Source organism: Panulirus ornatus, chromosome 13 (genome assembly GCF_036320965.1).
Source record: "Panulirus ornatus isolate Po-2019 chromosome 13, ASM3632096v1, whole genome shotgun sequence".
Taxonomy (NCBI): domain Eukaryota; kingdom Metazoa; phylum Arthropoda; class Malacostraca; order Decapoda; family Palinuridae; genus Panulirus; species Panulirus ornatus.
The window spans coordinates 45,801,608-45,817,467 of NC_092236.1; positions in this window are offsets into that span (position 1 = coordinate 45,801,608).

Sequence of the window (15,860 nt, forward strand, 5' to 3'; positions counted from 1 at the left end):
AAACAATTCATCTGCTCCACCCTAAGCAAGCCTCTTATGCCTGGTCAACAGAATTTTTGAGAACATGTAATTTAAGCTACAGACCACATAAAACAGAGCACGTAGCAACAGCCGTCACTCATCACCTACACAGTGAAGGAAAGACTCTCTCAATACAATCCCATCATAATATACTTGGCGCTCAGTTCTTTGCGACAGCAGTTGATCCTTCTTATGAAAACCACAGCATAACTGACCACCATTACTCAAAGCTAAAGTATAAAGCTTGCTCCTCCTTCACTCTTCAATGGCCTCTACGCACAAATTTCCTGCACACGACAAACACAACACTGACAAAGTACATATTCATCAAAGCAATTTGACAAGTGATGAACAACCACATTTCCAATCCAGTCTTAAACGCTGACCCACCAGATATACATAGATCTGAATCTACACTCATGAGACATATACAGGCTACACACTCTAGTTCGTGCTCTCGGAACCAACCATTTCTACAATCTCATTAACACTGATGTAACATATCACATGATTACCCACACACACATATATCAATATGTATATCAATATATGTATATCAATATGTATATCAATATATATCTTTTCTTTCTTTCATACTATTCGCCATTTCCCGCGTTAGCAAGGTAGCGTTAAGAACAGAGGACTGGGCCTTTGAGGGTAATCCTCACTTGGCCTCCTTCTCTGTTCCTCCTCTTGGAAAATTAAAAACGAGAGGGGAGGATTTCCAGCCCCCCGCTCCCTCCCCTTTTAGTCGCATTTACGTTACGCAGGGAAAACGTGGGAAGTATTTTTCTCCCCTATCCCCAGGGATATATATAAACACACTCACACACACACACACACACACACACACACATATATATATATATATATATATATATATATATATATATATATATATATATATATATATCTACAGGAACGTTAAGAAACATCCAGTAATCTAGGATTAAGACAACAAGATAGAATGTCCCTGTAAAATACCCTGTATGTGACTGATCCTGATGTTATCCCTGTCTGTGAAGGGACTCATGTAGTTTCTAGGATGTGCTACTTCCAGTGGCAGAGTAATAGTATACTCCTGTCGACAGGGATGATCCGCGACGAGACTATACTCCCTCCAGCAGATTCGATGATACAGCCTTGGTCATGGTGACTTTTCATATATATATATATATATATATATATATATATATATATATATATATATATATATATATATATGCTACTATTAGTAGTAGTAGTAGTATCTATCACATTTAATCACTGTTTGCCGCGTCAGCGAGATAGCGCCAAGAAAAAGACGAAGAATGGCGAAGATTTTACGGTAATTGAAACATTTCTTTTTTTCATTCCATTGCCTGGTTAGCTCAGTGGCAGAGCGTGAGGTTCTCACACTCAAGGTTGTGGGTTCGAGCTTAGGGTGCACGTTATATATCCATTGTAGAGTATGTGTGTGAAAGGAGAAAGGTGATAGTTAATATGAATAAGAGCAAAGTTATTAAGTTCAGTAGGGTTGAGGGACAAGTGAACTGGGAGTTAAGTTTGAATGGAGAAAACCTGGAGGAAGGGAAGTGTTTTAGATATCTGGGAGTGGACTTAGCAGCGAATGGAACCATGGAAGTGGAAGTAAATCACTGGGTGGCGGAGGGGGCGAAGGTCTGGGATCAAGGAAGAATGTGTGGAAGGAGGAAATGTTATCTTGGAGAGCAAAAATGGGTATGTTTGAAGGAATAGTGGTTCCAACAATGTTATATGGTTACGAGGCATGGGCTATAGATAGGGTTGTTCGGAGAAGGGTGGATGTGTTGGAAATGAAATGTTTGTGGACAGTATGTGGTGTGAGGTGGTTTGATCGAGTAAGTAATGAAAGGATAAGAGAAATGTGTGGTAATAAAAAGAGTAAACTTGAGATAGCAGACGAGGGTGTGTTGATATTGTTTTGAATATATGAAGAAAATGCGTGAGGAAAGGTTGACAAAAAGGATATATGTGTCAGAAGTGGAGGGATCGAGAAGAAACCGGAGACCAAATTGGAACTGGAAGGATATAGTGAAAAATATTTTGAATGATAGGGACTGAACATGCAGGAGAGTGAAAGGCGTGCACGGAATAGAGTGAAATAGAAAGAGAGAGAGAGAGAGAGAGAGAGAGAGAGAGAGAGAGAGAGAGAGAGAGAGAGAGAGAGAGAGAGAGAGAGAGAGAGAGAGAGAGAGAGAGAGAGAGAGAGAGTGCACAGTTACATATATACATAGACCGCACAGCCTCAGATTATAAGCGAGGCACTCTGGCCTTAACAAAGATGATGCAGCCCCCCTGAAAATCAGTAGAAGAAAGGTATAGCAAAACAAAGGATCTCTCCCCACCCTCCATTCCCTCCGGTACAAAGCAGACGGAAAACAGGTTTAAGAAATACCTTCCGGGATGAGTATCACTGAATAAGATTTTCATAGGAAAGTCATAAGGTAAACTAAGCATGAATATGTCATGCATCCCATCACTAACGATTTGAATCCCTTTACTATTTTGTTACAACAATAGTGAAAATAAAATTGAGCTCCAGCCTCTCGACTTACCATGCCTTTATTATTTCTGATGATGAAGAATGATACAATAATTCTTACCTTCTCTCAAAGCAGGTGACATGGGTTAATCAATGTTAGTATATTACCGCAACATCACCAGGGAGAGATCAGTGGCTGAGAAGGTAGCATGATAACACTGCGCTGTGATGACTGATTAAATGAATTACTCAATACCGGAGAATTACAAGTGATGATCAAACCTAATTTTGAGGATATTTAGGGTGTTGCTGCGGACAACATTTTCTGGGAGCCTATTCTACTGAACAGGCTCCCAGAAAATGAAATATTTCGCACAGTCCAGATTAACCCGGTGACCTCTAAGTTTTGGTCCATTTTCTCTCGTCGTTAATGCTAGCTCTACTAAAGAAAAAATCAGATCAACATAGTTTAATCCTTTAAGTAGTCGAAACATTCTGTTGATTATAGGGTGAACAAGTTTAATGTTCGCAGTCTGTCCTCATATGGTTTGTTACACAAGAAACGAATAGATTTAGGTACTCTTCGCTGTACCGCTTCCAATTTAAGAATATCCTAGCTTAAATTGGGGGGGGGGGGGGCGAAACTACAAAGCAAGTTTCGAGGTGGGGTTTAACAAGACCTTGGTATAGGTCAATATCTCATCCTTGCTTTCGTACGTAAAGTTTCTGTTGATAAATCTTAACATCCTATTTGCTTTCTTAGAAGCCTCATTACGATGCTGGGAGAATTTGAAGTTATTGGAAACAGTAAACCCAAGATATCTCCCTCTGGGGGTGTCCTTTATCTTGTGGCCCATTAGCTCCTAATCAAACTTCTTGTAGAGGTTTGTTTCTTACCTGTAACAGCCGACATTTTCTGATGTCAAATGGCGTTGGCCCTTTACTAGGCCATTCAGCGATTTTATATATATCTTCTTGCAATGTTGTCTAACTGCTTCAGTTAATCTGGCGCTGCCGATCTTTGTGTCATCTGCAAATTTGGACTCTACGTTATTTAGCCCTACGTCAATATCGTTAACATGAATGATGGAAAGTATAGACCCAAGTACGGATCCTTGGGGGACTCCACTAGTAATAGGTGACCAAGGTGATGATTCCCCATTCATCACGACTCTCTGCTTCCTATCACGTGACTAGGCTTCTGTCCAATTTCCTATGCAACCAGTGATCCCAAAGCCCGATCTTTGTGTATCAATTTAAGGTGGGGGACCTCGTCGAATGTTTTCTGTAAGTCCAAAAATGTCATATATGTATCGTTTTTATCTTGTCGTGGGTATTGCATAATGTGTGATAAGATTCAAGGAGGTTTGTAAGGCTCGATCTGCGTTTTCTAAATCAATGTTGTGCATAATTGATTAGGTCGTGTTGGTGTTCCAGGTAGGTTACGATTTCATCTTTAATAACCGACTCCAGAAGTTTACATATAATTGATATGAAGCTGATAGATCAGTAAATGGTTAGGTAATTTGCACCAAGAGACAGGGAGAGAGAGAGAGAGAGAGAGAGAGAGAGAGAGAGAGAGAGAGAGAGAGAGAGAGAGAGAGAGAGAGAGATCAATGCATGTACCGAGTAATTCATTCATACTTGCATACATACATACATACATACGTACATACATACATACATACATATATACATACACACATACATACACTCATTCATACATGCATACATAGAGAAATACACACACACACACACACACACATATGACCGGTCTAGACCCCGTTACTCATGGACGTGAGACGCAGGGTATTCGATTACTAATACTTGAATAGTCATTTCCCTATCATATATGTAATTGGATAGATAGAATGACTGAAATGTTATATAGAGAGATCGATAGGCTGGTCAGGTAGATAGACCGTGAGATAGATTGACAAATGAGTAAAGAAAACAGATATATTGATAGAACTATATATGTATACATACATACATTGATACATCAATACATACATAAATACATGCATACATACATGCATATATACGTATATAGATACATACATACTTGTATACACACATGCATGCATACATGCACACATGTACTTAATTTCAAACTTAGATGTAGTAGTAAGTGGCAGGCTTGGATGTCGGGACGGTCAGTGGCGGCAACTCGCGTTCCTGTGGCTATCAAGTACACTCCGCCCTGGCCTACATTGCTGTCATATTCTTCTACCTCACATACACGTAGGCCTCTTGCATTTAGTTTACAAATACAAACATACTCTCCATCTTACACGAAACACTTGGCAACACGTAGTTCTCACGACTGTTTATTCTTAACTATAAATCTTCCTGCGGTGATCACTACGTGCTAACCTCGCACGTGAGGGATGTTCAAGTGGTCAGACACCACAAATGTACAAGTCTCTACCAATTTTGGTAAAGATAACAGACTTATGAATAGATAATTACGTAAATACATACATACATACATACATACATACATACATACATACATACATACATACATACATACATACATTCATACTTGCATACATACATACATACATACATGTACACATACATCATACATACATACATACATACATACATACATACATACATACATACATACTTGCATACATACATACATACATACATGTACACATACATCATACATACATACATACATACATACATACATACATACATACTTACATGCATACATACATACATACATGTACACATGCATCATACATACATACATACATACATACATACATACATACATACATACATACAAACATACATACATACATACATACATACATACATACATACATATATACATACATACTTACATGCATACATACATACATACATGTACACATACATCATACATACATACATACATACATACATACATACATACATACATACATACATACATACATACATACTTACATGCATACATACATACATACATGTACACATACTTAATACATACATACATACATACATACATACATACATACATACATACATACATACATACATACATACATACTTGCATGCATACATACATACATACATGTACACATACTTAATACATACATACATACATACATACATACATACATACATACATACATACATACATACATACATACTTGCATGCATACATACATACATACATAAATACATACATACATACATACATACATACATACATACATACATACGTACATACAAATATAAATACATCTATAAACCTTTCTAGGAAAAATAAATTCAAAATTAACTAAAAGGTCTTCATCCACGTAAGGGTTCCCGGTCTTGATAGAATTTCTCCACATCCGCCGAGGATGTGGGCTGATGCGCATGACAACCGCTGATAATGTTCAAGATGTCCCTGGAGAAAGGTGAGGTGCCGAGGTAATGGCGAAGGGTTAACCTCACTCCTGCCCTTATAGAATTAGACTGGAAGGATGCGCTGAGCAGCAAACAGGCCTCGCTCACGAGCCTGGCGTGTCAAGCACTATGAAAGATACTCAGAAATCAGGTGGATGATTGCTTGAAGAGGAGAAACCGCGTATGTTACAGAGGGCATGGTTTCAGATGGAAGAGTTGGTGTGTAATGAACATCTTCAATTTCTATGAGAGTAAGTTCCATTTTCGAGAAAAGGGAAGGGTGGTTAGAGAGTCTTTACCTGGATCGCAGAAAGCATTTGATTCTGTACCACATGAAAACCTCGTGAAGAAGCTGGATCCTTAGGCAGGAATAAGATTATCTGAATGGAAAGGAACAAAGGACGCAAGTCAGGGAAACCTTCTGAATATGGGTTGAGGTCACCAGCGGCATGTTATAGTGGTCTGTCCTTGAATCATTGCTACCCGAACATCGAGGATTATGCCAGAATCATGAAGGAAATGAGAGGCAAAGAGGACCGCATCATCCTACAAGGAGGCATAGACGAACTTCAAAGCTGGTCTGATACATGGTTCATGAAACTCAAACCGAGGAAATGGGACATAGCGAGAGAAGGCCCCGGTACTAATATCATCTGGAAGGTAATAAATTGTAGGACTCTCCTTCTGAGAAAGACTTCGGAACAGACATCGTCCCAGACCTGTGGCTAAAGTCCCACATCAGGAGAACAGTAATAGAGATAAACCGTCTGCTGGCAAGTATCAGAATAGCTGTCCACACCGTACATTAGGCTCAGACCAGAACGGACTTCGCAGATTTGGTCACCGCATTCAAAAGAATCATTGAGAAGTACTAAATAAGATTCAGAGGAGGACAACAAAGATATAGTAGTAGAATTAAAAGAGCTGAACAACAGGGAAAGGTTAGAGGTTGTAGATCTACCCATTAAGGAGAGAAGAGTTAAGGGTGACCTGAGAACATTTTTTAAGTTCATAAGCAGTTTCAAAATGTGAACAGCGAACAGTTCTTCGAAGGATGCATAGATGGAACAACAAGAGGCCATAGCATGAAACTGAGAAAGAAACTAGTTTGCAAGATATTAAAGAATCATTCTCATGGTATGAGAGAACTATAATGGATGAATGAAATACACTGAATAATAAGATTTTGGATATAGACAGCATATAGAAAGTCGCATGATAGCAGAGAAAATTCTGGAGAGGCAACTCCGACTTATAACTTTACCCAGATAATGACGAGAAAAAAACGAGTGGTAGCGTGCATTCATGAAAGTAACGCCATGTCTCTGATGCGCTCAAGACTTCTTACAACTTGTAGTGTCAGAACGGTGAGTGGGAAGTGATGTGTTGTGCAACTGTGGACACTTTCCTCACAACTGCAAATCTTGCGCATAAGACTGTCACCCAAGGAGACTTGTAGACCTGAAGAAATACGTTAACATTTTCTGTGATGTATAGAATTATATGAAAATTATAGGGATGCACATATATTACTTTTTTTTTGTTATTTTTTGTCGCCGTCTCCCGCGTCAGCGAGGTAGCGCAAGGAAACAGACGAAAGAATGGCCCAACCCACCCACATACATACACACACATACACATATACACACGTCCACACACGCACATATACATACCTATACATTTCAACATATACATATACATACATACACACATATACATATATACACATGTACATAATTCAATCTTGCTGCATTTATTCATTCCCGTCACAACCCCGCCACACATGAAATGACAACCCCCTCCCCCCGCATTCGCGCAAGGTGGCGCGGGCAAAAGTTAACAAAGGCCACATTCGTTCACACTCAGTTTCTAGCTGTCATGTATATTGCACCGAAACCACAGCTCCCTTTCCACATCCACGCCCCACAAAACTTTCCATGGTTTCCCCCAGACGCTTCACATGCCCTGGTTCAATCCATTGATAGCACGTCGACCCCAGTATACCACATCGTTCCAATTCACTATATTCCTTGCCCTCCTTTCACCCTCCTGCATATTCAGGCCCCGATCACTCAAGATCTTTTTCAGTCCATCTTTCCATCTCCAATTTGGTCTCCCGCTTTTCCTCGTTCCCTCCTCCTCTGACACATATATCCTCTTTGTCAATCTTTCCTCACTCATTCTCTCCACGTGACCAAACCATTTCAAAATACCCTCCTCTGCTCTCTGAAAAACACTCTTCTTATTACCAGACATCTCTCTTACCCTTTCATTACTTACTCGATCAAACCACCTCACACCACATATTGTCCTCAAACATCTCATTTCCAACACATCCGCTTTCCTCCGCACAACTCTATCTATAGCCCACGCCTAGCAACCATATAACATTGTTGGAACCACTATTCCTTCAAACATACCCATTTTTGCTTTCCGAGATAATGTTCTCGCCTTCCACACATTTTTCAAGGCTCCCAGATCTTTTGCCCCCTCCCCCACCTTGTGACTCACTTCCTCTTCCATGATTCCATCCGCTGCTAGATCCGCTCCCAGATATCTAAAACACTTCACTTCCTCCAGCTTTTCTCCATTCAAACTTACCTCCCAATTGACTTGTTCCTCAAACCTACTGTGCCTAATAACCTTGCTCTTATTCACATTTACTCTTAGCTTTCTTCTTTCACACGCTTTACCAAACTCAGTCACCAGCTTCTGCAGTTTCTCACAAGAATCAGCCACCATCGGTGTGTCATCAGCGAACACCAACTGACTCACTTCCCAAGCCCTCTCATGCACAACAGATTGCATACTTGCCCCTCTCTCCAAAACTCTTGCATTCTCTTGCCTAACAACCCCATCCATAAACAAATTGAACAACTACGGAGACATCACGCACCCCTGCCGCAAACCTACATTCACTGAAAACCAATCACTTTCTTCTCTTCCCACTCTCACACATGCCTTACATCCTCGATAAACACTTTTCACTGCTTCTAACAGCTTGCCTCCCACGACATATATTCTTAACACCTTCCACAGAGCATCTCTATCAACTCTATTATATGCCTTCTCCAGATCCATAAATGCTACATACAATCCATTTGCTTTTCTTAGTATTTCTCACATACATTCTTCAAAGCAAATACCTGATCCACACATCCTCTACCACTTCTGAAACAACACTGCTCTTCCCCAGTCTGATACTCTATACATGCCTTCACCCTCTCAGTCTATACCCTCCCATATAATTTCCCAAGAATACTCAACAAACTTATACCTCTGTAATTTGAGCACTCACCTTCATCCCCTTTGCCTTTGTATAATGGCACTATGCATGCATTCCGCCAATCCTCATGCACCTCACCATGAGTCATACATACATCAAATATCCTTACCAACCAGTCAACAGCACAGTCATCCCGTTTTTTAATAAATTCCAATGTAATACCATCCAAATCTGCTGCCTTGCCGGCTTTCATCTTCCACAAAGCTTTTACTACCTGTTCTCTGTTTACCAAATAATTATCCCTAACCCTCTTACTTCGCACACCATCTCGTCCAAAACACCCTATATCTGCTACTCTATCATCTAACACATTCAACAAACCTTCAAAATACTCACCCCATCTCCTCACATCACTTGTTATCACCTCCCCATTAGCCCCCTTCACTGAAGTTCCCATTTATTCTCTTGTCTTACGCACTTTATCTACCTCCTTCTAAAACATCTTTTTATTCTCCCTAAAATTTAATGATACTCTCTCACCCCAACTCTCATTTGCCCTCTTTTTCACCTCTTGCACCTTTCTCTTGACCTCCTGCCTCATTCTTTTATACATCTCCCAGTCATTTGCACTTTGCCTGCAAAACTCGACAAAAAGCCTCTCTCTTCTCTTTCACTAATAATCTTACTTCTTCATCCCACCACTCACTACCCTTTCTAATCTGCCCACCTCCCACGCTTCTCATGCCACAAGCATCTATCGAGAAAGCCATCACTGCTTCGTTAAATACATTCCATTCTTCCCCCACTCCCCTTACGTCCTTTGCTCTCACCTTTTTCCATTCTGCACTCAGTCTCTTCTGGTACTATCCCTGGGAATAGGGGAGAACGAATACTTCCCACGTATTCCTTGCGTGTCGTCGAAGGCGACTAAAAGGGAAGGGAGCGGGGTGCTGGAAATCCTCCCCTCTCGTTTTTTTTTTCTTCCAAAAGAAGAAACAGAGAAGGGGGCCAAGTGAGGATATTCCCTCAAAGGCCCAGTCCTCTGCTCCTAACGCTATGTCGCTAACGCGGGAAATGGCGAATAGTATGAAAGAAAGATATATATATATATATATATATATATATATATATATATATATATATATATATATATATATATATATATATATGTATATGTGTGTGTGTGTGTGTGTGTGTGTGTGTGTTTGTGTATTAGTCTGAGGGGGAAATTTTTATGGAACGAAATTAGGAAGGCTTTTGATCAAAATCTAAGTATTCTAGAGGGACTTCAACTTCAGTACAATTAGCTGGGAAGATGATACGGGAGATGTTGAGTCAGAGGAATTTATGAAGACAATCCAAGATTGTTCTCTAACACAGCACATTTCCGAGGAGACCAGTAATGATAACATTTTAAATGTGTTACTGACAAATGCAAACAACATTATTGATGAAGTTGAGGTAGGAGGAGAGTTAGTTATTAGTGAACACAAGGAAATAAAACTCAATATAATGAAGGATGTGAATAGGAAGGAGAATGAAATGTTCGTTCCCGATTTTCGTAAGGTCATCTTTGCGGGGCCACGTAGATACCTTGCTTGTGTTGATAAGGAGTGCCTAAATGAATGTGGGGTGAGGTCAGACGGACCATGTAGTGCTGATGGTGTGGGGTCAGGTCAGTCAGGTGACTCAGATCAGCGTAGCAGTAGTGTCAGATCAAGGTTGTGTGAGGCAGGGGAGACCATCAACAGAGTGGAAGTTTCCGTAGAAAGAAAGGTTCCAGGTAACAATGAAAAAGGGACAAGAATTAAATATTCCATAAGGCAATATAGGACTAACAATAATGAGCAAAAATGGCTAAATGATTGAATAAAACACTTTATAGGCCAGAGGAAGGGCTTGTGCAACAAGGTAAAGCTGGGGAAAACACACTTTACTGATCAGCTAACACAGATTAAGAGAATGGTGATATCAGAGACTAGGGATGGTATAAGAAATTACGAAATTAAGATTGCTAACGAAGCTAAAAGGAAAATGCCATGGGATTTTTTCAAATGTACAGAACGAAGGTTAAGGAGAACATTGGACCTATCAAATCACATTCTGGTAGATTGGTTGATAGTGAGATTGAAATGTGTGAAGTTTTAAGTAATGACTTCATATCACTGTTTACGGAGGAGGAGAATACACACGTTCCAGTCCCAGAGGAAGTCTACAGGGGGGATGAAAGCGGTAAGTGATGCAACATAGAAATAAATACATTTGATATTTTGAAAGAAAAGAACGATTAAATGTAAACAAGAGTCCTAGGTAGTTGGTATCTATGAGAGGGTCTTGACGGAATGTAAGGATGAAGTAAGCGTTCCGCTTTTAAATGTTTAAACAGTCTCTGGAATCAGGCGTAGTTCTGAAGCAATAGAGGACAGCAAATGTCGTTCCCATCTCTTAGAAAGGATATGGATCCATTATCTCTAATCATCGTCCTATCAACTTGACATCTATTTTGGGGAAATTTCTCGAATCAATTATAGCGAACGAAATATGGGAACACTCGTAGAACCATGATCTCATTAGGGATTCTCATCATGGATTTACAAAAGGGAAGTCATGTCTCAATAACCTCCTCTCCTTCTTTAATTAAGTATTTGAAACTCTTGATCAGGGTGAGAGTTATGATATTGTTTACTTAGACTTATGTAAGGCTTTAGACGGAGTACCTCATGAGCGTCTGATTAGCAAAATAGCGGCACACGGCATCGGGGGTTGTGTATTTAACTGGATTAGGCTGTGGCTCTGACACAAAGCAGAGTGTATGCATCAGTGGAGTTACATCGGAATGGGGCAATGTAGCCAGTGATGTAAATTTGCCGAGGATACAAAAATAGGGGCCTTAATTGACTCAAATGAAAATTCAGTGAATTTGCAGAGTTACTTAGATAGATTATCAAAATGAGCAATTACATGGAAAATGGAATTCAACATAGATAAATGCACAACACCTAGTATGGGTAAAGACAGGAGCGCTGATTACGTATTGGACAATATCATTATTGGTAAAACAGAATACGAAAGAGATTTACGGGTACTGGTAAGCAAGGATCTTAAGCGGCGGCAACAATGTATCAGAGTATGTAATAAGGCTAATAGGATATTAGGGTTTATTTATAGCACTGTTAGCGATAAAACTCCAAGAGTATTACTGCAACTTTATCTTGCGTTGGTGACACCACATTTGGATTAAGCGGGACAGTTTTGGGCTCCATACTATGCAGTGGACATAGATTGTTTAGAAAGAGTACAAAGGCGAAAGACAAAAATGATCCTTGGTATTAGAAACCTCACTTAAAGGAAAGATAAAAAAAGTGAATGTACACTCACTTAAGAGGAGGGCTAGAGCGGATATGACTGAAAACTTTAAATGGATTAAACGCGTTAATGAAGGTAACATAACTAAAGTTCTTAGAATAGCGCCAACGGATAGGACAGGAAACAATGGATTTCAATTAGAAAATAATAGATTCTGGTCGGATGTGGGTAAATATTGGTTCAGGAACAAGGTAGTAGATTTAGGAACCAGCTGCCAAGTACAGTAGAAGAAGCTGGGTCTTTAGGTAGCTTTAAACGAAGGTTGATGTGTTTATGTGTTCAGTGGTTGGTTGTATAGTGGACTGACTCAGGACCTGCCTAGCATGAGCCAATAGGTTTTTGCAGTATCTTCACTTCTTATGTTCTTATATATATATAATAATAATAATAATGATAATAATAATAATAATGATAATAATAATAATAATGATAATAATAATAATAATAATGATAATAATAATAATAATGATAATAATAATAATAATAATAATGATAATAATAATAATAATGATAATAATAATAATAATGATAATAATAATAATAATAATAATAATAATAATAATAATGATAATAATAATAATAATAATGATAATAATAATAATAATAATGATAATAATAATAATCAGAAAAAGAGGAAGAATATATATATATATTATATATATATATATATATATATTATATATATTATATATATCTATATATATATATATGGAAAGAGGGGCAAGTATGAAGTCTGTTGGGGATGAGAGAGCTTGGGGAAGTGAGTCATGTTGTTGTTCGCTGATGACCTCAGCGCTGGTGGCTTGATTCATGTGAGAAACTGCAGAAGCTGGTGACTGAGTTTGGTAAAGTGTGTGGAAGAAGAAAGTTAAGAGTAAATGTGAATAAGAGCAAGGTTATTAGGAACAGTAGTTGGGGGTAGTCAATTGGGGGGTGAGTTTGAATGGAGAAAAACTGGAGGAAGAGAAGTGTTTTAGATATCTGGGAGTGGATCTGGCAGCGGATGGAACCATGGAAGCGGAAGTGGATCATAGGGTGGGGGAGGGGGCGAAAATTCTGGGGCCTTGAAGAATGTGTGGAAGTCGAGAACATTGTCTCGGAAAGCAAAAATGGGTATGTTTGAAGGAATAGTGGTTCCAACAATGTTGTATGGTTGCGAGGCGTGGGCTATGATAGAGTTGTGCGCAGGAGGATGGATGTGCTGGAAATGAGATGTTTGAGGACAATGTGTGGTGGAGTGGTTTGATCGAGTGAGTAACGTAAGGGTAAGAGAGATGTGTGGAAATAAAAAGAGCGTGGTTGAGAGAGCAGAAGAGGGTGTTTTGAAGTGGTTTGGCACATGGAGAGATGAAGTGAGAAAGATTGACCAAGAGGATATATGTGGTCGGAGGTGGAGGGAACAAGGAGAAGAGGGAGACCAAATTGGAGGTGGAAAGATGGAGTGAAAAAGATTTTGTGTGATCGGGGCCTGAACATGCAGGAGGGTGAAAGGAGGGCAAGGAATAGAGTGAATTGGAGCGATGTGGTATACCGGGGTTGACGTGCTGTCAGTGGATTGAAGCAAGGCATGTGAAGCGTCTGGGGTAAACCATGGAAAGCTGTGTAGGTATGTATATTTGCGTGTGTGGACGTATGTATATACATGTGTATGGGGGGGGGGGTTGGGCCATTTCTTTCGTCTGTTTCCTTGCGCTACCTCGCAAACGCGGGAGACAGCGACAAAGTATAATAAATATAAATATAAATATATATATATATAAATGGAGCTATAAAAACGAACAAATAGCAGTTAGTTATTAATAATGATGATCAGTTAAGATTACCATGGGGACCCATAAGCCAAGGTTTCTGTAAAACTCCTTGATAATGACATTAATGACCCAACCAGGCCAATGGCACGCCAAGCATACCAAGACCACTCACTTTCCTGTAGGCTGAGGAAAGACCATTAACATTCTCACGTTTAATATCTAAATCTAATCACACCTGTAGTGGTAATGTGTCATGCACCTTATCACACCTACTAATAATGAAAAAAAAAATTCACAATTGTAAGAGAAAAATAGAAGCAACATATCCTGCTACTGAACACAAGTGAGTGAGTTCTTTCAATATAGAACTGATGTGCAAAGGAATAGTGATGGGGAATGCACTTAAACCGATGCTCAACTCAAAACAAGCAGTACATTGTAATTCCTACCGCAGAGCATTATTTGGACTAGCGGCTCTGCTCAGTCTCTGGTGTTAAAAGTTTCCTTCAGTGAGTATCATCTGGTTACGCATGTCCTTAAGACATGATCTTAGCTGTATAGACGACCAGCTGCCCTGGGATCCGGGCGTGCGGGAGTTCTAGCTCAGCGACGTGCCATGTTCTTTCTGTAAGTTGGTCTGTATGTGCATGGGTTCCGGTCGTGCGGCGGCTTATGCCCAGTGACGGCCCACGTTCCTGAGGCCAGGTCGGCCTGTGCGCGCACTGCTCACAGCGACGAGGCGCACTCTTCTTAGACCGTCTCCGTCTCCACTATTAAGATTCTTTCTCGGTCGCTGTTGGCGCTACGCCCTCTGCTGTTGCTCGACCCCTACTGGCGCTGGACAACTACTGTTGTCTTGTTGGAATGAAAGTTATGACTGTCCCTGCAAACATAATACTGGGTCGTTAACCCTACAGGTGACTAGCCTGACAAACTAAAGGCATCCTGTTGTGACGGAGGGAAGTATGAGGTATATGTTTGAGTATAATAGTGATGATAATAATCATAGTTATAATAATAATGATGATAATAATGGTACTAATAATGATAAAATAAAGATAATAATAGTAATAATAATAATGATAATAATAATAATAATGATAATAATAATAATAATAATGATAATAATAATAATAATGATAATAATAATAATAATGATAATAATAATAATAATGATAATAATAATAATAATGATAATAATAATAATAATGATAATAATAATAATAATGATAATAATAATAATAATGATAATAATAATAATAATAATGATAATAATAATAATAATGATAATAATAATAATAATAATGATAATAATAATAATAATGATAATAATAATAATAATGATAATAATAATAATAATGATAATAATAATAATAATGATAATAATAATAATAATGATAATAATAATAATAATGATAATAATAATAATAATAATGATAATAATAATAATAATGATAATAATAATAATAATGATAATAATAATAATAATGATAATAATAATAATAATGATAATAATAATAATAATGATAATAATAATAATAATAATGATAATAATAATAATAATGATAATAATAATAATAAT